We start from the raw sequence: 25,300 nt of genomic DNA, 5'->3' as shown, positions 1-25,300 counted from the left end.
GGAAGGGGCTCAGCCATCCATATACATGTATCCATTCTCCCCCAAAGTCCCCTCCTGTGCAGACACCACCTAGGATTGAGCAGAGTTCCCTGAGCTACACAGTGTATTCTTGTTGGTTTCTATCTTAAATGTAGCAATTTAAAAATAGATCTTCATATGCCATAAGTAGAACATACTACCTTGTTCTTAAATTATGGTAGATGAAATTCTTGAGTTGCTCCAGAGGCTGAGCAGTTTCTATATATTGTCACGTGTAATACAAAAAATATTCATCCAACATATCTACTGGGGGCAAAGTCCTGTGTGCTGAATGTTGAGGGGAAGTCAGATCGGAAGGAGTATTCCTGCTGCTCTCATGAGACTTGAGATGTGGCAGGAGAAATGTACGCTTGTATCACTCTAATAAATAGGTATTTGTGAGCTGTGTAAAGTGCTATATAATTACAGGGGCTGAGTGAAGGCTGCCCCCAGGAAGGAACCCTTGACTGAAGACCTGAACAAAGTTTAGTACAGGAGAGCTTACAGATGGGAAGTTACCATTTTTGAAGACCCTGGGATGGGACGTGCGGCAGATGGATTTGAGGAATGGAGAGAAAGTTCATGGGGCTGGAGGGGAGAAGAGGGTGGACTGGGAGCTCAGGCTCCATCCAGAAAACTTCTGTGTTAGGTTAAAACCCCTGGTGTTTGGAGAACACAATGGCACCCCACTCCAGTACTCTTGCCTGGAAAATCCCATGGACGGAGGAGCCTGGTAGGCTGCAGTCCATGGGGTCATGAAGAGTTGGACACTTACTGAGCAACTTCACTTTCACTTTTCACTTTCATACATTGGAGAAGGAAATGGCAACCCATTCCAGTGTTCTTGCCTGGAGAATCCCAGGGACGGGGGAGCCTGGTGGGCTGCCGTCAATGGGGTCGCACAGAGTTGGACACAACTGAAGCAACTTAGCAGCAGCAGCAGCAGGGACCTAGCAGAATTTGAAGTGAGAGGAATGTGAGTTGATTTATATTCACATCTTAAAAAGAGCCCTGCGGTTACTGAGAAGGACATTGAAGGGAATGGGCGAGTTCAGACCTGAGAAGCTGGGTGGCAGTGGCCACACAGGAAAGGGGACCTGAGTGTTCTGGAGGCAAAGCTCATAAACAACATGCCCCTGGAACCCCAACTTCTCCTCCAAACACTGCCCGCTCTGAGTGCTTAACCAAAAAACAGGCGCGATTTCTGTTTCTCCCTGTGAAAAGCAACAGCTTTCAAGTAAAATAGAGCCTCCCATATTTTTTCAGGCCATTGTCTGAGTTCTTCTGCCTGCCTGCTATTTCTCCACCCTGACTGTCCCTTGAAATCTGCTGGTGAGTTTTTCAATTTCCCTCCCCCTGGGCTCCAGGCTTCCCAGATGGCTCAGTGGTAGAGAATCTGCCTGACGATGCAAGAGATGTGGGTTCCATCCCTGGGTCAGGAAGATCCCCTAGAGAAGGAAATGGCAACCCACTTCAGCATTCTTGCCTGGGAAATCCCATGGACAGAGGAGCCTGGCAGGCTACTGTTCAGGGGGTTACAGAAGAGTCAGATACAACTCAGCGGCTAAACACCACCACCCCCGGGGCTCCACTGCTTGGATCCGTAGGTTTGCAATCCAGCACAGATGTTCTTGTTCTACAAAGCACCCTGGCAAAGTCTGTCCTTCAGTTGGTTGAGAATCCCCGTTCAGTAAGCTGGTTCCTCAGATTACTTTTAGGGAGCTTGACTCACAGGTCAGCACTTCCACTGTGTCTCAAGGGTGAATGTGGGATGTTCCCAGAGGTCAAGCTTTTATATTAAAATAGTCATTGTCTTTCAATCTACATAGATTTTTTATATTAAAATATAGAGATTACCATAGACTTTGACATAGTAAGATGATTGAAGCCTCAATATACCCTATCGATATCTCATTTTGGTGGTCACACAAATATTCTCTAAGAGCGCCATGACACAATAAAGAAATGAGGTGTCTGTGTTCCACAACAGACTTGTTTGGTTAGCTTCCCTCTTATTAAATCAGATTTCTCAGGAGAACTGCTCTTGAAGCAGAATCAACAGATATATTCACAGCCCATCTCTTTCCCTGGAATAATTATGCATCACTGTGAATTTCGTAGTCATCTCCCCTTCATTCTGACGCTCTAAATTGCTGGTTCAAAATGTCTTTTCCTCACTGAGGTGGAAAAGGACATGATATCTGGCTTCTTTTCTGCTGAAGAGCTAATAATGAGAAAATATTATGCTGTCTTTGGCAAGCAAAGACCTCAGGAGAAATCTAAAGAGTTGTTTCGACTAGCATCTCATTACAATTGGAAACCTTTATCATTTTAACTCAACTAAAAAAAATTATTTTGTGGGTTTTTTTTTGCCTTTAAAAGTTCAAAAATATTTTTGATTATTGAGTCCAAAAATAATCCCTTAGATTTAACAGCTACCAGGTTCATCTTTGAATAAATCATATTTTATATTACATTAAGATCCAGTGGGGAGAGCTCATTGATATCATTCATTATTATGTAAAAATTATTCTTTTGGAGACCAGAGAGGTTTCGTGGGCTGGATTTCCCCTAACTTCTTAAGATGGTTTTACTGGGGTTTATTGGAGTTTATAGAATATTATATCACAAATCATTTTTGTGATATCAGAATTGCCTTTACTACTTGAAACCCATAGGGTCATGTCTAACCCTCTGCAGCATTAGGAATTGGAGATACGGAACTAGGTAATTCGTGTTGCATTTGTTTTCTGGTGTCTCATGTCTAGCACATTCCTTTCACTCAGCTATTAATATTCCTGCTCTGCTCTGATGCCCACTTTGTGTGCCACTTTGGCAGAGTGACAGCCACCTGTTATTCAGACAGTGATCTAGGTTTTGCTGTGAAGGTTTATTGTATTGCAGATGTGATTAAAGTCTGTGATCAGTTGATTTAAATAAAGGAGAATGTTCTAGATAATCAGAGGGAGTTCAATGAGTAGAAAGGGATTAGGAGTAGAATTCAGGATCTCCTGAGGAAGAGGAAATTCTGCCCTTGGATAGGAACTTCAGTTCTGTGCCCAAGTGTCCCTTCCTGCTTTTCCTGAGGGTTTAGCCTGCGGCTTTGAACTGACCCTGCCAGTCCCCTACAATCTCGTTAGCCATTCCTCACGGCATCTGCCTTAAAGTAAAGCCCCTTCTGGCTCTGTTTGTCCAGTGGAAGCCCGTTTTGACACACACACCTTCTGATCTGCAGGTTCTCCTGTGCCCCTGCCATCTAGGCATGATCTGGACCAAGGCTTTTTCATACTTGAATTTCCATGAGACCTGTCTGAGCACCTGGTAAACTGGAGATCCTGTTAGACAGTCTGGGGTGGGGCCTGAGTGTCTGCATTTCCAACAACCTCCTAGTTGGGAGATGGATTCTTGATGAAATGCCAAACGGTAACTAGTTTAGGCTTTGTGGACCATAAAATTTCTGCTTATCTCTGCTGCTGCTGCTAAGTTGCTTCAGTCGTGTCGGACTCTGTGCGACCCCATAGATGGTAGCCCACGAGGCTCCCAGTCCCTGGGATTATCCAGGCAAGAACACTGAAGTGGGTTGCCATTTCCTTCTCCTATCTCTGCTACAAAGTGTCACAGACCACATTCAAACAGACAGACATGGTTTATTCTAATAAGCTTCATTTACAAAAGTAAGGCATCAGGAACACTGAAGATTCCCAGCACCTGTCTGAGATTCTGCCAGTGCTGTTCATTCAAGGGCTATACTCTTTGTAGCAACATTTTAGAGCAGAGGTTCAGGGCAGTAATGGATACATTTTTTGTATAATCTGAGTGTTCCAATGGTATACTGGAGTCTTCTACTACCAGATTAGGAAAGCCAGTTCTTAAATATTTGGGAATTTTGTGTGCCAGTTGTTAAATTATTATTATTGAAATTGACCATTGTGGAAGTATTTGTACGATGAAAATCAGCACATGCTAAAAGCCAGGACTTTTTTTTTTTTATTCCAGGGGCTGGGGGCCATTTAGCAGAAAACCACGGATGTTGACTCCTTCAGGGTTATTTACAATTTGAAATTCATCGTGTTGAAAGAATTATAGAAATATGTTTATATAAAATGGCAAATGAAATATTTCAGCTGACATTCATTAAATATTAAAATCTGACTTCTGGGTCAAGTCTTCTGTAGAACACAAAGGATGAGGTTCATCTGGTTGCTTTGCCTGGGCATGTGAAAATAAAGGCTGATTAAAAGATATCCATGGATTTCAGCCCTTGGTTTTCCCTTTAGAGTGTGAAAAAGGAGCAGCAGTGTTTTAGACCACAAAGGGTTGGCCGACTGAGGAGTTACAGGCAGCCTAATTCGTTTCCCTCGTATGTCATCTCTGGTCAGGGAGAGGCAGCACAATACTGAAAATCACATAATGTTGAGGATAAAAGGATTTATTTTCAACTCAGCTGACACTATCTATTTTCTTACTGGGATTTGAAGAGTATTTTCTTTTCGTAGATATTAGTGTCATCCCTGGTAGAAGTTTGAGCTAAATTTGTAAGCATTTAGTATTAAAAGTGTCTTGGAAAAGTGCCCACTCATCTTTGTCTTTTACAAAGAGCTCGCTGGAGCCTGAGAGGTGAAATGTTTCGGGAAACGTTGTCGGCAGTCAAGAGCAGAGTCGGGCGTGGCCCTCAGCCCACCTGTATTCCTGGACCCCGGACGTCCTTCTGTCCTTGAGCCTCTTTCTGTGTTTCTTGGCTCCTACCACGTGCCAGGCTGGGTGCTAGGCTCTGGGCAAAGAACACTGAGGAAAAGACGTCCTTGTTCTTGGGAAGCGTCTAGTCTTCTGTAAGAAAAGCAGTAATTCCAGTGTGCTCGGAGCCTTAAGGCAGGTGGGGAAAGTGTTCTGCAGGGACAGAAACTGGAACATAGATCTCTGCAACGATGAGAAACTTCCAACAGTAGGGACACTGACTCTGTTTCTTAAAATGAATGAATGTTGAAGTAATACATGGGTGCGGTAAGTGATTAGTTAGATATCTCACAGTGGGGGCATTCATGCAGATCACATCTTTGTCTTACCCTCACTGTCCTCTCCAGTAAAGGAGGATTCTGTCGAGATGCTCCTCAAAGAATGAGAAAACAACTCGTCAAGGTCTGTGTACCCCCTCAGTAAAAACCATCCCCTTTCAGGGACAGCTAGGGCAGCGTCTGAGGAGGTGTATTTATCTCATATTGAGAAGTCCAAATCCAGCACCTCAGGGCAGAAAGAAGACAGAGGCTGGGAGGCAGTTTCTGTGGCTTTCAAGGACTCAACTTTTGGCTGCTGATCAGCAAAGCTCCTCCAACGGGCCCCTCCACTCAGCTTCGGAGATGTGCGGCAGCAGGTGGTTCTGGCTCCTGGAGGGCAGCCGTGTCCATCTCCTCCAGCTTCCCCTGCCTGAGGTCGGGTCAGCCGCCTGGGTGCTGTCTGCCCTGATTGGGAGTCTTTGACCATGGACACCGGCAGACCTCATAGCTGAGGGACTAGGGTCTGTTTGGGTGACAGCGTGTTTACCAGCATCCTGTCGTCCCTTTGTTGGTCTCTACAAACTTCTGACAACAGGAAGGAAAAAGTGACTGGACCGAAGGTGATGTCAGGACCGAGCGGCAGAGAGACGGGGGTAAGGGTCACGATGGCAGGGGTGTTGGCAGGGCTGATATAGAGCAGACACTCTGAGTGTGGAAGCATGGATCCAGAAGAGAAGAAGAGTGAGTGAGTGTGCCCTGGTTGGGGGGACAAGGGTCACCTGTGTCTCACTACCACCCTCTTTGGAAACTGGTGCTGGTGTGTGTGTGTGTGTGTGTGTGTGTGTACACACCCGTGTATGGAGACAAACCCACTCAACATGCCATTGTCCCTGCAGGCACCACTGTTGCCTGGATGTCTTGACAGGTTTGGGTGCGTCCTCTGGCCTTCTCCTTGCTCAGATTGAAGGCAAGCTTTAGGAATTCACAGAAACCCTAAAACTTGTCCTGGAGTCACCTCCGTGTTGCACCCAGCTTTCTCCTAAAGTAAGTGGTGACATGTAATTTAAACTTATTTTATTAATGTATATTTTTTCATGGGAGAGAAAGCTATGACAAACATAGCAGAGATATCACTTTGCCAACAAAGTTCGTATAGTCAAAGCTATGGTTTTTCCAGTAGTCATATATGGACATGAGGGTTGGACCATAAAGAGGGCTGAATGCCGAAGAACTGATGCTTTCAAATTGTGGTGTTTGGAGAAGACTCGTGAGAGTCTCTTAGACTGCAAGGAGATCAAACCGGTCAATCCTAAAGGAGATCAACCTTGAACATTCACCAGAAGGACTGATGCTAAAGCTGAAGCTCCAATACTTTGGCCACGTGATGGAAAGAGCCAACTCACTGGGAAAAGACCCTGATGCTGGGAAAGACTGAAGGTTAAAGGAGAAGGGGGCACCAGAGGATGAGATGGTTGGATGGCGTCACCAACTCAACGGGCATGAATCTGAGCAAACTCCGGGAGATAGTGAAGGACAGGGGAGCCTGGTGTGCTGCAGTCCATGGGGTTGCAGAGTCAGACACAACTCAGAAACTGAATGACAACACGTCTTACAAAAGAGATTGAGTTGAGCTTTACATCCTGGCACTCCACTGTCCATTATCGGGTCTCTCCAGGATTCCTTCCCTGTTTACATGATCCCTTTCCCATATTTTACATGGTTCCCCTCCTCTCTCTCTCTCTGTGGAAATGATTTTTTTGGTTCATTTGTTCCAACAAGGAACATTTTGCCTGCAGGTGAAATCAATAATGTTGACCACAGTGGTCTTTGGCTGGCTGGAGAGATTTTGTGCTTTCATATTTCAGCATGTCTCTCTTCCTAACTTAATTCTTGTCTTTTTCTTTTGCTTAAGGGACACACAACAATATCATCTAGGAGATATTAGGGTCTAAATGGACAAGCTTCTGTTCTCTTTGCTTTCATGGCATCAGGCACTGCAGACAGTGAATGTTGAACATTAACGGGAGTGCCGAGTTCTGACAGTCCTTCCATCTTTGAGGCTCTCCTTAGGGCAGCAAGGCTCCAGATTAGAAGCTCAGGGACCCCCAGGCTGAACTCTGTATTTCCTTTAATGTACTTCAGAAATGTTATTAAAATTGATTGTGGACAGATTTGATTTTTGGTAATATAGTTTCTTACAGACAACTAAAAGGGGACTTGGGGACTGGTGTTTTGGTCACTTAATTAAACCTCTCACACTCACTTCTTTGTTTTAGCTGAAGTCAGAAGTGCCCAAAGCTAATTTACTTAGTTGTGGATGAGGCCATGGCAGCTCATTCTCAAACCTAAGTAATTATTTCCTTACTAGCTTTTGACCTTGTAACTCAGATAATTTGAAATACCACCCTTTGAAACCCAGTCTCCAAATGTAGATCTCTTCCTGAGTGTAATTTTGGGGACTACTTTCATTAAACTGTTCAGAGATCTAATAATTATAAAGTATTCCCCCAAACACAGCATCCGGGCCTGAAAATTCCAAGGTAAAATACAGAAAGGAATTTATAAGAGCTGGGAAACTATTGACACAAATTCCATTTTGAATAATAAATTCTCCAAGGTAAATATACACAGATACATGTGAAAGAGAATGGAATGATATAGAACATGCTAGAAGGTAAGACAGTAAATTATTTCTAGCATTCAAGTTTTCAGAATGATTAGAAATATTTTCAGTTTGGAAAAGCTTTTCTCACATACACAAACGTTTTAAGCTGTATGTCACTACCAAAGTAGTATTTGATATTTTGGAATATTTTACTCAAAGTGATTTTAACTATTTGTGGGTTAAAGAATAAGTGGGTAAAGAATCCACCTGCAATGTGGAGACACAGGAGACGCAGGTTTAGTGCTTGGATCAGAAAGATCCCCTGGAGGATGAAATGGCAACCCACTCCAAAATTCTTGCCAGAAAAATCCCATGAACAGAGGAACCTGGTGGGCTCAGCCCATGGGGCAAAGAGTTGGGCGTGACTAAGCATGTTAAGGAGTGTTTTGTATTTTGTATTTTTCATCTTGTACATAGGAAATATATTTGCAATATATTAACATAGAAGAGACTCTATATTAATTTATTACCTCTTTATTTCAAATGTGAAACAAGGTGTTATGACTATAATAAATTATTTTCTTTGAAGTGACATTTTAAAGAAGAAAAGCAAAAATATTGATGCACAGAGAATCAAAGTAAATTAATCTGATAATATAAGTGAAATGAACAAGCTGTGCAGTATAAATATTTTAATCACTTCTTGATCCAGAAGTGCCACATCTACAAAATGAGCAATTATGTGCTACCCCTTGGGAGTTGACTCTAATTACAAAGCAGTAGGAAATTACTCCATGTTAATATTGTAAATATCAAACATCAGGCCTGTGAATTTTCATGTGATTTTAAAAATATTATGAATACTTTAGGGCTAAACTCTACAGGGCCAAGAGTTGAGGAGTATTAGTTGTCTTTTAAGTATCAATACGTCATTTATATTATAAAATATTATTCACTGAGTCTAAAGAACAAATGTTTTAAAAATGAGCGGTGGAAACATACTTATGTAGAAAGCCAGTAATTTAGGGCTCTCGGTATGCTATGTGCTGTGGTGTTACTATGTAACCGTGGTGCTTGAGAAGACTCTTGAGAGACCCTTGGACTACAAGGAGATCCAAGGAGTCAATCCTAAAGGAAATCAACCCTGAATATTCACTGGAAGGATGGATGCTGAAGCTGAAGCTCCAGTACCTTGGCCACCTTATGTGAAGAGTCGACTCATTGTAAAAGAGCCTAATGCTGGGAAAGATTGAAGGCGGGAGGAGAAGGAGGTGACAGAGGATGAGCTGGTTGGATGGCATCACTGACTCAGTGGACATGAATTTGAGCCAACTATGGGAGATAGCGAAGGACAGGGGAGCCTGATGTGCTGTAGTCCATGGGGGTCACCAAAGAGTCGAACATAGCTGAGCAACTGAACAACAACAAATTTACTATGCAGAATATTTCTACCCTAGAATCAGATGTCACCAAAAGCATTTTGGGAGCCGTAGTTACTGAGAATCTAGGGACACTGGACTTTGGTCCTGAACTTTCAAACCCAAGACCAGGAAGGCTTAGCTTAGGTCCTGTGATAGCTTAGTGAGCTTCTCTCTTTATAGGATCATAGGGAAAAGGGCAGTTCCTTAGGATGCAAGCCATGTGTATGTATTGAGTTGTCCAAAAAATTCGTTTAGGTTTTTCTATAAGATGCTATGCAAAAACCTGACAAATTTTTTGGCCACGCCAGTATATGGACTGTACCTTTACATAGAGTTTGGAAGTGTGTGGTAGGCTGAGTTCTAAAGTGAACTTGAAATTCCTGACCATTGTTGTGCACACATCTTTGTCCAGTTATGCAATCAAACACGAATCCTAGGTACTATTGTGATAAAATTTTGTAGTTAAATGTATCAGTTAACCTAAAGATAGGAAGATGATACAGATAAGTTTGACCTAAACTGATGAGCCCTTTAAAAGCAGAGATGTCCCTTTGGCTGGGCACAGAATGGGTGTCAAAAGTTCAAAGAAAAAGAAGGATTTGACTGCCTGTTGTGGGTTTTTAGTCGCTCAGTCATGTCTGACTATTTGCAATTCCATGGACTGGAGCAAGCCAGACCTCCCTGTCCATCACCATCTCCTGGAGCTTCCTCAAACTCATGTCCATTGGGTCAATGATGCCATCCTCATCTCATCATCTGTCGTCCCCTTCTCCTCCTGCCCTCAATCCTTCCCAGCATCAGGGTCTTATCCAATGAATTGGCTCTTTGCATCAGGTGGCCAGGGTATTGGAGCTTCAGCATCAGTCCTTCCAATGAATATTCAGGGTTGATTTCCTTTAGAATTGACTGGTTGGGTCTCCTTGCAGTCCAGGGGCTAAAGGTGGAGAATGGGGGCCATTTTGGGAGCTAAAAGTAGCCTCAATTGACAGCTCGCAAGGAAGCAGGAACCTAAATCCTATAACTGCAAAAAATTGAGGTCTTCATGTTTTTTTTTTTTTTTTAAAGTTTGCAACAGATTTTTCCTTTCAGAATCTGCTGATGATAATTCATCCCAGCCAATAGCTTACATAGACATTTCTTACAAAATCAGGGGGAATCTCAGTAGGCTCATGATGATGTCTTGAAGCTTACCATATTCCCCAAACTTCATAATATATTTCAATCTAGAAAGTGAGTGAGTTGCAAGTCCCTTTCTCAGTCAAAGAATCCTATCATTCCTTACGTTCCAGGCTGGGGGTCCTACACTCCCTACATAATATTGGTTGTAAAGAATATGGTCGCAGACCCAAGTATGAATAGATGTGTAACTGGAAATATGTATGTATATATATACGGATAGATATGTAACTGGAAACAGAAATATTTTATGCAGAATTCTGGTAAGGATATATGAAGATCTTTTGGTCACAATCAACTTGACTATTAGAAAAATCATTTTGATAAAATCTTAGTTTATTATAAATTTCACGTGATTGCTCACATCTTCTCTCCATTTATGTAAAACCTTTAACTCAGATCTTAACTAAAAATTATTGAGTGTGAAACAAAATATCCTTTATAATAGTGCTTATAGCTCATATATAAAATTCTCATGTGAGATTTTAAGGAAATTGCCAAGAATATTACCAATATTCACTTCTTTGGAGTAAAGAGGAGAGATTTCTTGGTGTATTTTGACTGTTCTGTCTTCTGTTGTGTCTCAAGCATTCCGTATGCTCAGCCAATCTTCAGCACAGTGGGAATCAACGCCGATTTCCTGTCCTGGGTGGAAATTGCCACTGCTTTCATTTCAACTTTCTTACATTCCAGGCTGTGAAGAATACTCTTTCATGTTCCACGAATATGATTCAGCCCATTTCTGCCCTAATGTCCTCATTTTTTTTTTGACGTTTTAGTTTATTTCTGTGCTTTACATAATGCAGAGTGCTTCTATGTCTCTCTTATGCACCAGTTTGAGTGTACCAAATTTTCCATTCCCATTTGAGAGATAGAAAAATAGAACATGTACAGGGACCTAGCCAAAAATAGGGAGCGCCGTCTGAGTCCAAATCCAGGTCCCTTTCCAGAATACAATGATGACTTAATATCGTCATTACAGTATATTTTATAGTGTAGGAGAAACACTAGATCATAAATCTGAAGAATGTTATGCTGGAAATGATTTTCTCATGTGGACTTTTTCAAGGCAGCGCTTGTTGGGCACTGAGAGGCCATAGATCCGGTGGCTTACCGAGATTAGAATTTTGTGCTTCGCTCAATAAGCATTCGATATATTACCAGGTTGTATTCTCTAAACTCATGGATGCTGAGCGGCGCCATGTGTTACTCTGTTACCCACAGAAATCAATTTTCTCGTAGTATAACTCATGGTTGCACCCCAAGTTGCATTGCAAAATGCTCCATTTAGACAGAAGAACACCTGCAGCAAATCCCAAATGTCAGAGTGAGTGATACTGTCCTGATCTTGAAGTTTACAGGCCAATCAAACACAGCCTGAGCTTGAAATCTGTTTCTGTTTACTGCTTCTAAAAACAAAATGTGCTTTCAAATTAATGACAGTGGTATTTAAAGCATTTAATTTCACAAAATCACACTATTAAAATGATAGAATTCATGAGTTCATAAGAGGGGTTTGATTTTTGGAAGTGTTTTTCCCCTTAGCTTTCAATGTCTTAGCCTGTCTTTCCTTATTTCAAAAATCCTTATTTTTGTATATGTGTGTTTGTGTGTACATACTTAGCAATTTCTGTGGCTGTGACTTTGAAGTTTACTCAGACTTTGGGTGAACTGGTGGGAAAGTGGTGGGAGAACTTAGAACAAGAAGAATCAACTCAGGGGTATGTTAGATCCTTGGAGCTTCCCAGCTGGCTCAGTGGTAAAGAATTTGCCTGCCACTGCAGGAGAAGGGGTTCAATCCCTGAGTAGGGAAGATCCCCTGGAGAAGGACATGGCAACTCACTCCAGAATTCTTGCTTCCTCTGCCATGGACAGAGGAGCCTGTAGGGCTACAGTCCATGGGGCTGCAAAGAGTCAGACATGACAGCACGCGCGTGTGCGCGTGTGTGCGCACACACACACACACACACACACACACACACACACACACACACAAGATCCTTAAGGGAAATAGCTGGCATTATTTTCTATATGGGGTATTATGTAACTGGTAAGAAAATAAGATCTGCATGTGCCGATCTGAGATTTTCATGTGATGCTGAAGTAAACACACATTACTGAATAATGCATATAGAATATACTTGTTTCTGCTTTTTAATATACTCCATATATGTACATGGAATATGTATTCATATGTGTCAGACATTGCTGAAGTATTTGGGGGGAGTATAGGAGGTAAGTAGGCTATAGTCCATTATAATTTTTACCATATACACCTCTTTTCTTAAAATATTCCCTAAGGTCTAGTGAGTTAGAGCAACTATAGTGAGACTGAGAATCAGAATAAAGGAGTTCTCTGAATTATGAATTCCATGATACCAGGAAAAAGCAGAGACATTACTTTGCCAACAAATGTTCGTCTAGTCAAGGCTATGGTTTTTCCTGTGGTCATGTATGGATGTGAGAGTTGGACTGTGAAGAAGGCTGAGTGCCGAAGAATTGATGCTTTGGAACTGTGGTGTTGGAGAAGACTCTTGAGAGTCCCTTGGACTGCAAGGAGATCCAACCTCCTTGGTGCTCATTGGAAAGACTGATGTTGAGGCTGAAACTCCAATACTTTGGCCACCTCATTCGAAGACTTGACTCATTGGAAAAGACCCTGATGCTGGGAGGGATTGGGGGCAAGAGGAGAAGGGGATGACAGAGGATGAGATGGCTGGATGGCATCACTGACTCGATGGACGTGGGTCTGGGTGAACTCGGGGAGTTGGTGATGAACAGGGAGGCCTGGCGTGCTGCGATTCATGGGGTTGCAAAGAGTCAGACACGACTGAGCGACTGATCTGATCTGATGATACCAGGAACAGATTTAGCTGCTTCAGTGCTATCTTTTTGGTGCCTCATTGAGTAGCTGTTAGCAGAATGTGCTCGATGGTCACGGTATGTAGGTAGGGAATGGTGGCAGACAGTTAGGCAGTTGGTATATACATAGTTTGGGTAGAGGCCAGTTCTCATTTAGAATATGGTGAAAGGACTTTGGTCTTTTGTCCTCTGCGTTCTCTGCAAAGAAGAGGGAAATATTATCTTCAGTTAAAAACAAAACAAAAATGTTGACCCACTGTCTAGCTCTAATACTTTGGCCACCTGATGCAAAGAACCAACTCATTGGAAAAGACCCTGATGCTGGGGAAGATTGAAGGCAGGAGGAGAAGGGGGCGACAGCATGATGGACATGAGTTTGAGCAAACTCTGGGAGATAGTGAAGGACAGGGAAGCCTGGCGTGCTGCAGTCCATGCGGTTGCAAAGAGTCGGACACGACTGAGTGAACGAACAACAACAGCAGCTGTCTAGTTTGGGCTGCTACAGTAAAAATGTCAGGGCCTGGATGGTTTGTTAACAACATAATCTATTTCTCAGAAGGGTGGAGGCTGGAAGTCTTAGAATGAGGTGCTGGCAGATTTGGGGTCTGGTGAGTACCCTCGTCCTTGCTTATAGATGACAGTCTTCTCACTATAACCTCACGTGGCAAAGGGGACAAAGGAGCTCCTGGGGTCTCTTTTCTAAGGACACTAATTCGTTTCATCAGGGCTCCCCTCTCATGACCTAATCACATCCCAAAGGCCCTCCTTTCCAAATACCATTATATTGGGAGTTAGATTTTAACTTATAAATTTTGTGGGGATACAAATATTCAATCTATAGTTCCATTCATTTGCTTAGTTGTATCTGACTCTTTGTGACCCCATGGACTGCAGCACACCAGGCTTCCCTGTCCATCACCAACTCCCAGAGCTTACTCAAACTCATGTCCATCGTGTTGGTGATGCTGATCTATAGTTAATTTATAGTTTAATACTCAATAACAATAATTTCCCTGCAACTTGAATCATGTATTCCACAAAAATTTATTAAGCATAATACAGGATTGCTTCAGGACTTTACATCTAGTAAGGGAATCATCAGTAAACAAAGGAAAACGTAAATACACGTAAAATTATACATCCCAGAAGTGGTATGAATGCAACACCCATATGTCAGCAGTCTATTGCGTGGTTCCAGTTAAATGCCCCATAGTACCATTTAACTTAATATGCATAAATATCTGTTTTATTTTAACCAAGCCCATGTCTCTTCTTGTTAATACTACCATTATACTCTCATGAAATGTAGAAACCTGTTTCTCATCCATCTCTAACTCCCCATATCAACTTAGTCACTAAGTCCTTTTTCCTTGAATAGGTCCCAAATTTGTTCATTTTCACTCTGTTCTCTGTTTCCTGCTTCCATCTACATTCATATTTAAACTATTTCCCCTCCTCCAAAAATCCACTTTCTATTACTTCATCTTTCCCCTATTTATTAGTGATCTATCTGCTATATGAAATGATCCCTGATTTAAGATCCTCCCATGCATACTATAGTGATTCAGAGTATATCATGTGGCACTGCTAATAAGTCTACAGGTATGCATATACATGCAGGAATATTTCACAAGTAGTTTGTAAAATGCAGAGTTACTTAATTGCAGGCCTTCTCAGTACCTTTAATGAGATCATACACATAGTATGTACCAGGCAGACATAGTACATAGCACTTCTATGATTTATTTAATAATTAAATTTTAAAGCTTATTTTGGGACTGTTGCAATACACATATTAGAAAATATTGGTCCATTGTACACAGTTTAATCTTTTGAGCGTTCAGAATTCCACTGTTGTCTGTATCTGTAATCTTCCATTTTCTTTACTATCCATACTTCAGTCATTTTTGACTCTATCTTTACAGAAACTTACACTCCTTTTCACATCCCTACTCATCTACTCATGGTAGTCCATCTGGAGATGTTTATCCTCAAGGCCAAGTTTCTGCATCTACTTTTTTATGATGCCTTCTCTGAATTATCAACTACCATCTTCCGAAGTAGAACTGATGAGGTATTCTTTTTGTGTCATAATCCTTGTATAATGCCAGGGACCATGTCTTACATACTCAAGATAAATTACATAGTTCTCAATACAATGTAAATTACTCAGTGGGTAACCTTCCATTTCAACTATGCATATTGCTAAATGGACCCATTCAATCAAGACATTCATTGAAACCCTAATACTCTAAGCACCATACTAGGCATTGGGGATCAAGTGATTAATTCAGTCATATCTGTGGCACTTACGGAATTTAAATCTAGAATTAAAAAAATAGAAAAAAAAATGGCTGCAATCCATGTGTTTAGGGTACTATGGAATTACACGACAAGCAGACTGATTATTATGAAGGTAGCTGACCCATAGAGCAAAAGCATTTGAGAGATCTCTGGTCGGCCTTACATTAATATCTTAACGGCCTTACTATTGCCTAACTGCAGGGCTTCCCAAGTGGTGCTAGTGGTAAAGAATCTGCCTGCAATGTGGGAGACACAGGTTTGATCCTTGGCTTGGGAAGATCCCCTGGAGAAGGAAATGACAACCCTCTCCAGTATTCTTGCCTGGAGAATCCCATGGACAAAGGAGCCTGGTGGGCTGTAGTCCATAGGGTCACAAAGAGTTGGACATGACTGAGTGACTGAGCCCAAGCACAAGCTTTACTATAGTCAAACATGATACCAAATTAACAAATGACTGTATGAGTCTCTGTAAACAACCACTGAGATAGTCCTTGGAAACTTGAGAAACACATGTTAGGATTACCAGCATATAAAATTGCAATGAGGCCAGCAATGTTGTATTCAAAATTCAGAATCTGGTCATACTACAAGTAAAAGTATATGCCATATTTGGAGGGACCTCTTTATTTACCCCATTTGACAAACTAGTTTAGTACCAGCATCATAGATTGAATTTGAACACAGCCAGAGGATTAAGCTTTATGAATTGTTTACTTGATAGTCTATAAACCCCCCACTAAAGGTATGTGTCCTGGTTAAATACTTATTCTTATTTCCAATTTGTAGCTTAAGTTAATACTGTAATTGACAGAGGACTTTTAATGTGTTTCCATTATCAATGCCTGTGGCATTTCTTTAAGGAAAAACTCTTCTTTCTAGATGATACTGTTAAGTAGGGGCTGTAATGGTCTCACTATGAGCATATTTGCATAGCTGAAGTCTTATTTTGCATTTTCCTTTGTTACTGCTGCTGCTAAGTTGCTTCAGTTGTGTCTGACTCTTTGCAACCCCATCCCTGGGATTCTCCAGGCAAGAACACTGGAATGGGGTGCCATTGCCTTCTCCGCCTTTATTACTAGGATATTTTATTTAAAATATCCTTAGAAAATTTCCCTTGAATGCCCTCCACCCAGGATATGTTATAGACAGCAAAACATTTTACCTACATAAATCTTTTTTCTCTATGAACCGTGTATTAAATTTGTGAATTACTTGTGACCCGGCATATCCTAGTGGTTTCTGTTAAGTACCAGCTGTGACGAGACAGGAATATAGAGAAGGGGCCACACTGAAGGGTAACACAGGTAAACAAGGAGATAACAGTGGATGTCATGCTCCAAAACCAGCTTTAGCCACGCTTTGGTTGTTGGTGTGTGCTATGAATGAGTACGCCCGCGTGGATGTGTGTGAGCTGAGAGAAGCAGGGTGGTGAGACATTTCAAAGCAAAAGCAAAGGCTCTGGAAGCAGAATTCTCTGAGTCCTGCTTCCACCGAATTAGGTCCTTGACCTTGGGCAGGTTACTTACACTCTCAGAATACCAGCTACCTTGTCTCCAGGTAGCTGTAATACGGGAGCTTCCCTCATCGCATTGATGAAAGCATGAGTTTATAAATATTTATTGCTTAGCAATAGGTCCAGTACCTGGGAAAATGTCTCCATGGGGGAAAAATTTGACAGTGTCTGATTTCAAACTGGTTAAGTAGGGAAGAGAAATATGAAGAAGAAACTGTGTTACAACTTAGGTGTATCTGTTCAGCTTGTCTGATGACCTCTGTAGGACTATTTGGAAAAGAAAAGGCAGTCTGGTTTTCAACAAAGAATAAATGTTCTATGTATGTATGTATCTACCTACCTAGGTTTAAATCTGTGGAACTGAAACTGTTTATGTCTTCATTTATATCTGACTTGATTATTTTTTTTATCACTTTTTCAGTGAATAAACATATTGGTTCAATTAAAAAATAAAAGGCAGTCACCACTGAAGCAGTTTTCTCCAAATGACCTAAGTCAGTAGCTATCCCACTTCAAGTTTACCTGATTGTTTCACTTATTAACTACATCAGTAGGAATCATATCTGTTAGGTAGAGGGGATACAGAGAGTGTGTACTAGACATTCTCAGTTTATTTTTTCACACTAGAGAAGAAGTTTTCATAAGAGCCTCAGAGGGAAAGAATTCAGGATAACTAGTTATGAGTTGTCAGTGAAGTAACATCTGGTTACCTCTGGACTAGCCTCAGTTCGGGTGGTTTTTGCCTTGATTTCCTCGACCCTGACTCCCCTCCTGTGAATGCCACCACACCACTTTTAACTAGCTGCATTCTAAGATGGACTAGCATCTTAAAAATGACTTATGTCTACCTTTTTATCAAGTCATGTATGGGGGGAATTTTGATGAATTTAACAATCATTTTTGAATTCTCACTCATGCAAGTATAAATCTGAAGTCTGTTGTAAATTTCCATTTATAAAACTTGAAAGATTTTATACTGTAACTTAATGCTATTTTATTTTATAAGGGTCACCTTTTATTCCATATGACCCTATAATCCAGAACCATGCATCTCCTACTGTAGCCTCTAGTTACATGGGGCTATTTAAACTTAAATCAGTTCATCATAAAATATAATTCAAAAGCCAAGTTTATTCACAATATCCACATTTCATGTGCTCAGTCATAACATAGCTCATAACATGGGCTACCATCTTGGACAGTCCAGTTTATAGAACATTTCTATCATAGCAGAAAGTTGTATTAATCTTTGGTGAATCATAGAGCCTATAGACCAGAAATCAAGGGTCTTGTCTTATCTTATACTTCTTTTAAATGTACCATGTCCTACCATAAGAACAATTATGATCCTTGTTAAGACATTTGGTTGAGTGATGTCTTGCAACTTTCATCTTCTTCCCGGGAACCTACCCAGTCTCAGAACAAAAAGAATTCTTGTGAAGAATTCTTTCCATGCCCTCATCCTAGGTAAACCCTTGATCTCCCATATAGATACCACTGTCCTATGAAATGCCCCCTCCTCTGGCTTAGCTTTCCAGTTTTCAGGTTCTTCATTAATACTGTCAAGAATAGTGAATGATTGTGATGTTTCATTCTTCTTTTATGGCTGTGGTCATTCTCCTTTGAAGCTTATACTCTCTGGCTTTACCAGTCTCTCTGCTAATCCCCACCTCCATGCCCTGCTGTGAATTGAATTTATTTTTCATACTGAATTTTTTGAAAAAAAGTTTTATTAGCTATCATTGAGCCATAATCTTGTAAGTTTGAAGTGTACAACAAGCTGACCTGATACTTGCGTGTGTTGCAGAATGATTACTACTGTATTCTATGCTTCCTTGCTGTTGCCACCAATACAACAGGCTTTTGCATTCCTGTCTGTAGTAGGAAGCTTTTGTTTTTGGTTTCCTGATATAGTGCATCTTCTTAGTCTTCAGATTATTCTAACGTGATTTTTAATGTGCCCACATCTCCCCCGTCATGATCTACATCCCCTGAGCTAGGCCAATCAACTGCTTTTTCCCTGGAAATGAAGTCTTGAATAGCATTACAAAAATGTTGAAAAGGGTGGGAGCTTATTCAGTTCCTGTGTTTCCATGGTGAAAGTGAATTTAAGATCTTGATAACTGACATACAGAATAGCCTTTGTCCATGGACTCTGAAACTGATATTTCAGGCTTTGGAAAAAATGGGCTGATTTCTAATATTTCCTTTCATTTTCTTTGCTGCTGTTTGCTTGAAATATGGAGTATTGGTTTCTCTTGCAACTAATCTTACCTGAAACGGAAATTGGTACCATAGTGGGATTTTGAAAATGACAGACTGTAAAACATGACTTTGGCTGAGCTGAGGTTATGTGGAGGGTTAGAAAGTTGGAAATTCTTACTATATAGGAGCAACAGAGCTGATTACATTGTTCTGTATCATATCGTGGGACCCGTATCATTTGGGTCCCATCAAATGGGGCTGCAGAGGAATGTGACTTGAGATTTTTTTTATTCTTCATTCTTTCATCTTAATTCTTTTAACTGATTTCCGTTTGGGATTTATGCCTTCCCCAGTCTCAGTTCTTTAGGTCTGAATGAGGTCTCATCATTTTCCAGGAGTAGACGCCGTGGTCAAGTTCCAGCCAATTAGTGCCTCAAACCTCCAGACAGTGTTTGTTTCAGGGCTGGCTTACAACTAGAGCTAAGTCAAGGGCTTTGATTTGAGGCACTTTTCCTGCCAGACTTGCATATTATGTGATATGATGTTGGAGATGCTGCAGACTTTGTGTTGCCACATGGAAGCCAATCCAAGTCAACCTGCAAAGAATAGCAAAGCTTAACCCAGTGATACAGAGAGATATAATCTTTATGATATCATTTAAGCCCTTAAACCAATGAAACCAGCCTTCTCATATTTTTTCAAATTCAGAAGACAAATTCTCTAGGTTCCTTAGATTTTTCTATCACTTAAAGTCAAAATATCCACTCTCCCATTTACTGAAGATTTGGGAACAATTTCGTAATCTGTTTGTGTGCAGGCTAAATTGCTTCAGTCATGTCTGACTCTTTGTGACCTCATGGACCATAGCCTACCAGGCTCCTCTGTCCAAAGGATTCTCTAGGCAAGAATACTGGAGTGGGTTGCCATGCCCTCCTCCAGGGGATCTTCCCGACCCAGAGACTGAACCTGCATCTCTTTACATCTCCTGCATTGGCAGGCAGTTTCTTTACCACTAGCAGCATCTGGGAAGCCATACTCTCTCTCTTTACTCTAACCATTACCATACTGATAGGGGATTTTAAGAGATTAGTTAGACCTTCTTATCCTTTAGAAGTATACTAATCTCAGAAATGGTAGATATTAAAAGTCCATTATTTGGGCACAATCTGAACACCATTTCCAGACTCCATATGATATTTGATTTTCAATCTCTGCTCTTTAGATTCAACCCTCACATCCATGAGCCTATTTATTCCATGATACAAATTATATTTTTATCGATTATCTCGGGAACCACTTCTTACTGAACTGTCTGGTTAAACTTGAACTTTGCAGAAACGAAATAATTCATTTCCTACTTTGATAGCCTCTAGGTTGGATTGAGTTACATTTGGCTAAAACACACACCACTTCAAATGAGAGCCTCAGAATGGCTTGCAGTGAGCTCTTAGATCCACCTCCTGTTTGCATGAACATAATTTCAAATTTCACCTTGCTGTGCAAGACACCAGCTCAGACTCTGTGCCCTTCAGAGCCTCAGCAAGTGATCTTTCTTCTACTTGACTGAGAATAGGGGGGCTTTCAGTAAAGAATCTTGCTTCTCTACCCCAACATGCCTTCCTTTCAGCCTGTATCTTATCTCCACTATGTCAAGATTGGAGTGTGAGCTATGGCTCTATTTAAATCCCTGAACCCCCCTCCAGCCTTCTCCAGACTATAACTCTATTATTCATCCCCTCTCTCATATATATTTTACTTCTTCCTTTCCACTCGGTACTTCCCCTCAGGCTGTACACATCCTCATTCTTTCTTTGCTTAAAAAGAAAAGTCACCATCAGTCAGGTCATTCAGTGCCTTGTATGTGATGCTTAGTAGCTTGTGCTTTCTCAGAGGATGGAGAGAGTCTGAAGGAATTCAAGCAGGGGCAAGACATGGTCCTATTGGAATTTTAGTCAGATGGCTCTGCTTGCTGTGTGGAGATGGGTTGTGGAGGTGTAAACAGGATCCAGGAGTATAAATAGTGTTCCAAAAATGTGTTCTGCAAAAAACTAGATGTTGTTAAAAGTTACTAGTTTTCCTCAGAACAGGTAAATGCAACAACTTTGACTCAAACATCTCTTTGAAAGCTTCTAAGTTTTAATCCATATTCTAATCAACTCGGTCTCTTTAACCAGAACACTCTTTATTTTCAGACAGTTGTAAACAGGTAGCCCATTTAGTTTCCTTTATATCTTGGCATAATGCATGGCTTGTAAGATGATGGTCCTACACTGGCAATCGCTTCTCCCATGGACCCGTGTGACTTAGCTACACTGTCTAGTCAAGTGCAAAATACTTGTGGAAGTGCTGTAAGATCCTAGGGGTTTCTTTTTAAGCAGTTATTTAACTGAAGGAATATGTTTTAATTGTCTCCTCTTGACACCATTGGGATTCCCTTGTAGCTCAGTTGGTAAAGAATCTGCCTGCAATGAGGGAGACATGGGTTTGATCCCTGGGTTGGGAAGATCCCCTAGAGAAGGGAAAGGCTTCCCACTCCAGTGTTCTGGCCAGCAGAATTGCATGGACATGTATAGTCCATGGGGTTGCAGAGAGTCGGACACCACTGAGCGACTTTCACTTTCACTGACACCGTAGGTGAGGAAGGCATTCCTGCGCTAGGGTTATGTGGATGATGGAACCCATGACACTTGACTTTGGGAAGATGAAATCAACAGCAATTTCACGAATCACCTGTATTCACAGCCTGGATCCCATGTGTCATGCAGGATACACAGGGGTTATACTTGAGAGTGGAACAGATAACCAGGGGGGTAGGAGTCAGTTCTTGTAGAACCAAGAGGGTGAGGTTACCCTGGTTCCCACTGGTGCATGTGATTGACCTGTTTGAATAATTTTCTGGGCTGGCAGGGATCTGAAACTCACTATGTAGGGATCATCAGGCATCTGCTGGGTTTGTTGGGTGAGTTGGGTTGTTTGGCTTGGGGACCTCATCTATTGGAGCAGAATGGGCAGGGGAGATAGTGGTTATGTGATCTCAGGCTTTTCTGTTTTATCAGATGACAAGGTAGTCTATTTTAATGGGCTGCGATTGGAAGCACGTACACTGCCTCTCTGTGCCCTTGGAAAGCAGAGCATGGAACCTTAAAGAATATGGTTTTCATAAGCACTTCTCTAGGCTTGGGTCTTCTTGTATTAAGAGCGCTTCGTGGAAGAAGCACAAAAACCATTCACAGAACATTTGCAGCTTGTCTTTGATTCAACCTCTGAGTGCACATCACCCATACGTTCTATGCACTCCGCCGCTATTGAAGACAAGGGGATGGATTTAGCATTTCCTTACTAGGTTCTAATAAGTGTTAGAGTTAAGATGATTATAATACTACACTGCGTAGATAAGTATACATTGTTTATGTAAGTCTAAATTTCCCTAGTGTATACTTTCTGGCAGCAGTATATTAAATTATCAGGAGTTGTAAAATGTTCTTTATGATGATAGCATCTCAACTTTACAGAATTTGTAATTTTGTTAAAGAATGTCAATTGTTTCCTCAGATATTTGTGTGTGAGGCAAATTTTGAATTCCCTGCAATAATACCTGATATGGGATCTTCTTTATTTTTATGTTTCAATTTCAATATATTTTCCTGAAGAAGCAATATTTTTGAGAGGCACATTTTTCTTATAAAATGTAGAGGCATGACAGATAATGTCCTATGAGATGCTCTTCACAACTGTGAGATTTTTTTTGGTCTCTAAATTCTAATTGTATTTCAGTTTCTCCAAATATTAGATTGGCAAACTGATTGAATCACCTGGGCATCTGGTTAGGTGTCTGTAGAGACTGAGGTAAGTCAGAAAGAGAAAAACAAATATCTTATATTAACTCATATATGGGGAAATTAGAAAAATGATATAGATGATCTTATTTGCAAAGCAGAAATAGAGACAGACGTAGAGAACAAATGTATGGGTACCGGGGGAAAAGGCAGGTAGTGGGATAAATTAGGAAATTGGAATCGATGCATATACACTATTGACACTAAGTATTAATATAAAATAGAAAACTGACGAGAACCTACTGTATAACACAGGGGACTCTACTCAATGCTCTGTGGTGACGTAAATGGGAAGGAAGTCCAAAAAAAGGAGATATATGTATACTCATAGCTGATTAACTCTGCTGTACAGTAGAAACTAAAAAAAAACACATTGTAATGCAAATATAGTCCAATAAAAATTTAAAAACATTAAAAAAATGAAAAAGTGCGGTAGAGAATTGCACAGCATCATGTGACTGGCTGCACAGTGTACCCATCAGATATGTGTAAGCCCTCATCCCCAGTACTTGTGAGTGTGACCTGACCTTGGTTGTGATGAAGATGTAAGTTAAGATTAGGTCACACTGGAGCAGGGTGGGTCCTTAATCCACTCATACTGCTGACTGTGAGATGAGCAGAGAGACAGAGGCAGGCGTAGGGCAAGCACCACGTGGTGATGGAGGCAGAGGTTTGGAGGGATGCCTTTTCCGGCCAGGGAACCGAAGTGTGCCTGGCAAGCCCAGTAGCCGGGAGACAGGCCTGGAACAGATTCTTTGTTAGTCTTCAGAGACCATCACCCTGCCAACATCTTTAATTTGAAATTCTGGCTGCCAGAACTGAACTAATTCCTGTTGTTTTAAAGCCACCTAGTATGTGGTACTTATATCAGTCTCGTAAGTGAATATCCTCCTCAAAGGACCAGCTCGGTCATCTTCATACACCCATGTATGAAGACATCCACAGGCTTTCAGAACCGCAAGGGTCTTAGACGGTGACTAAATTCCTTTCCTATACAGAGACCAAGGTTTCTTGAAGGCTTGCTCAAGATGTGTGAGTATTTGGAGTTAGGGTCCTAGTTCAAGAACCCCGGTTTCCTGATGCCCTTCCATCTCGTGTTCACACTGGAGAGTGAGGACGTATTTTGTCCATCTGCCCTCTTGGAAAGCAGCGCACAGAGCCTGAACAAAAACACATGCGTAAGGGGGGTGTTCTGGAATTTAGGGAGATTCTCCAGGGAGCGTGTGCCTAGTGGCCGTCCTCACAGGGTCTCTTCTGCATTTAAGAAATAACAGGACGGTTGTGATTAGGCCTGTTGGCACAGCTGTACTGAAATTAAATACTGCCTAATGAGGCCTGAGTGGCTGGGTCGCACGAGTGATTTATTCATGGTGAGAGAGAAGCAAAAGCTTGATGTTTACAATGCATTTGACATTGACACAATAAACTTGGCCTTAATACATTCAGAGCAAATACCCTGTTTGACCTGAATGCAAGCTCACAGCTTCCTTGCTGGTCTGCTCCTCCTGCCTGTTCGATGCTGTATGTCTTCTGTGATACATTTTCTAGCTGTCACTTAATGACAAAGAGTGTGGAAGCTGACTTTGCATGAGGATACTGACTTCACAAGAGCGTTTTGGAAGGTGGGTAAATGCCAGCTTGAGGAAGAGAAAAAGGCGTGCCCAAGCCTAGAGGTACATCTGGCTAGAAATGTGTCATGAAAAATGAGCAGTATAACCAGAGAGTCTTGAGTAAGATTGAGAGTATGTGTATGTGTGCACAGGTGTGCACACATATTTCTTTCTCTGAAGTGGGTGAAGTGGTAATAGAGAGGTTTTGGTTTATCTTCAGAAGGAAAATATCTTCATTCATGGCACATCCCTGAGAGGGATGGGTGTGAGTTCAAGGGAACGTAGAGGGTGCCCTGAAGACAATCACGATAGACATTTTTGCACAAATATTAAAAGTTGTACTTTTTCAGTAAGTAGAGCATAATCAGGTAATTTCTTTTTTAACTTTCTCATTTATCCAGCTAACAGAAAAATTTGAAAGCAAGAGACTTTTTTTTTTTTGGAACTTTTTATTTTGTACTGGGATATAGCTGATTAGCCATGTTGTGATAGTTTCAGGAGAACAGTGAAGGGATTCAGCCATACGTATACAGCCGTACATACACATGTACCAGGCTGCCCCAGAGGCCCCCCTCTCCCATCCAGGCTGCCACATCACACTGGGCGGAGTTATGTGCTATACATTTCCCTTGTGGTTCAGCTGGTAAAGAATCCGCCTGTAATGTGGGTTCGATCCCTGGGTTGGGAAGATCCCCTGGAGAGGGGAATGGCTACCCATTCCAGTATTCTGGCCTGGAGAATTCCATGGGCTGTATAGAT

The sequence above is a fragment of the Bos indicus x Bos taurus genome, chromosome 24 (assembly GCF_003369695.1).
Source record: "Bos indicus x Bos taurus breed Angus x Brahman F1 hybrid chromosome 24, Bos_hybrid_MaternalHap_v2.0, whole genome shotgun sequence".
NCBI lineage: Eukaryota > Metazoa > Chordata > Mammalia > Artiodactyla > Bovidae > Bos > Bos indicus x Bos taurus.
The sequence above is the reverse complement of the archived record's forward strand: the minus strand, read 5'-3'. Positions refer to the sequence as shown.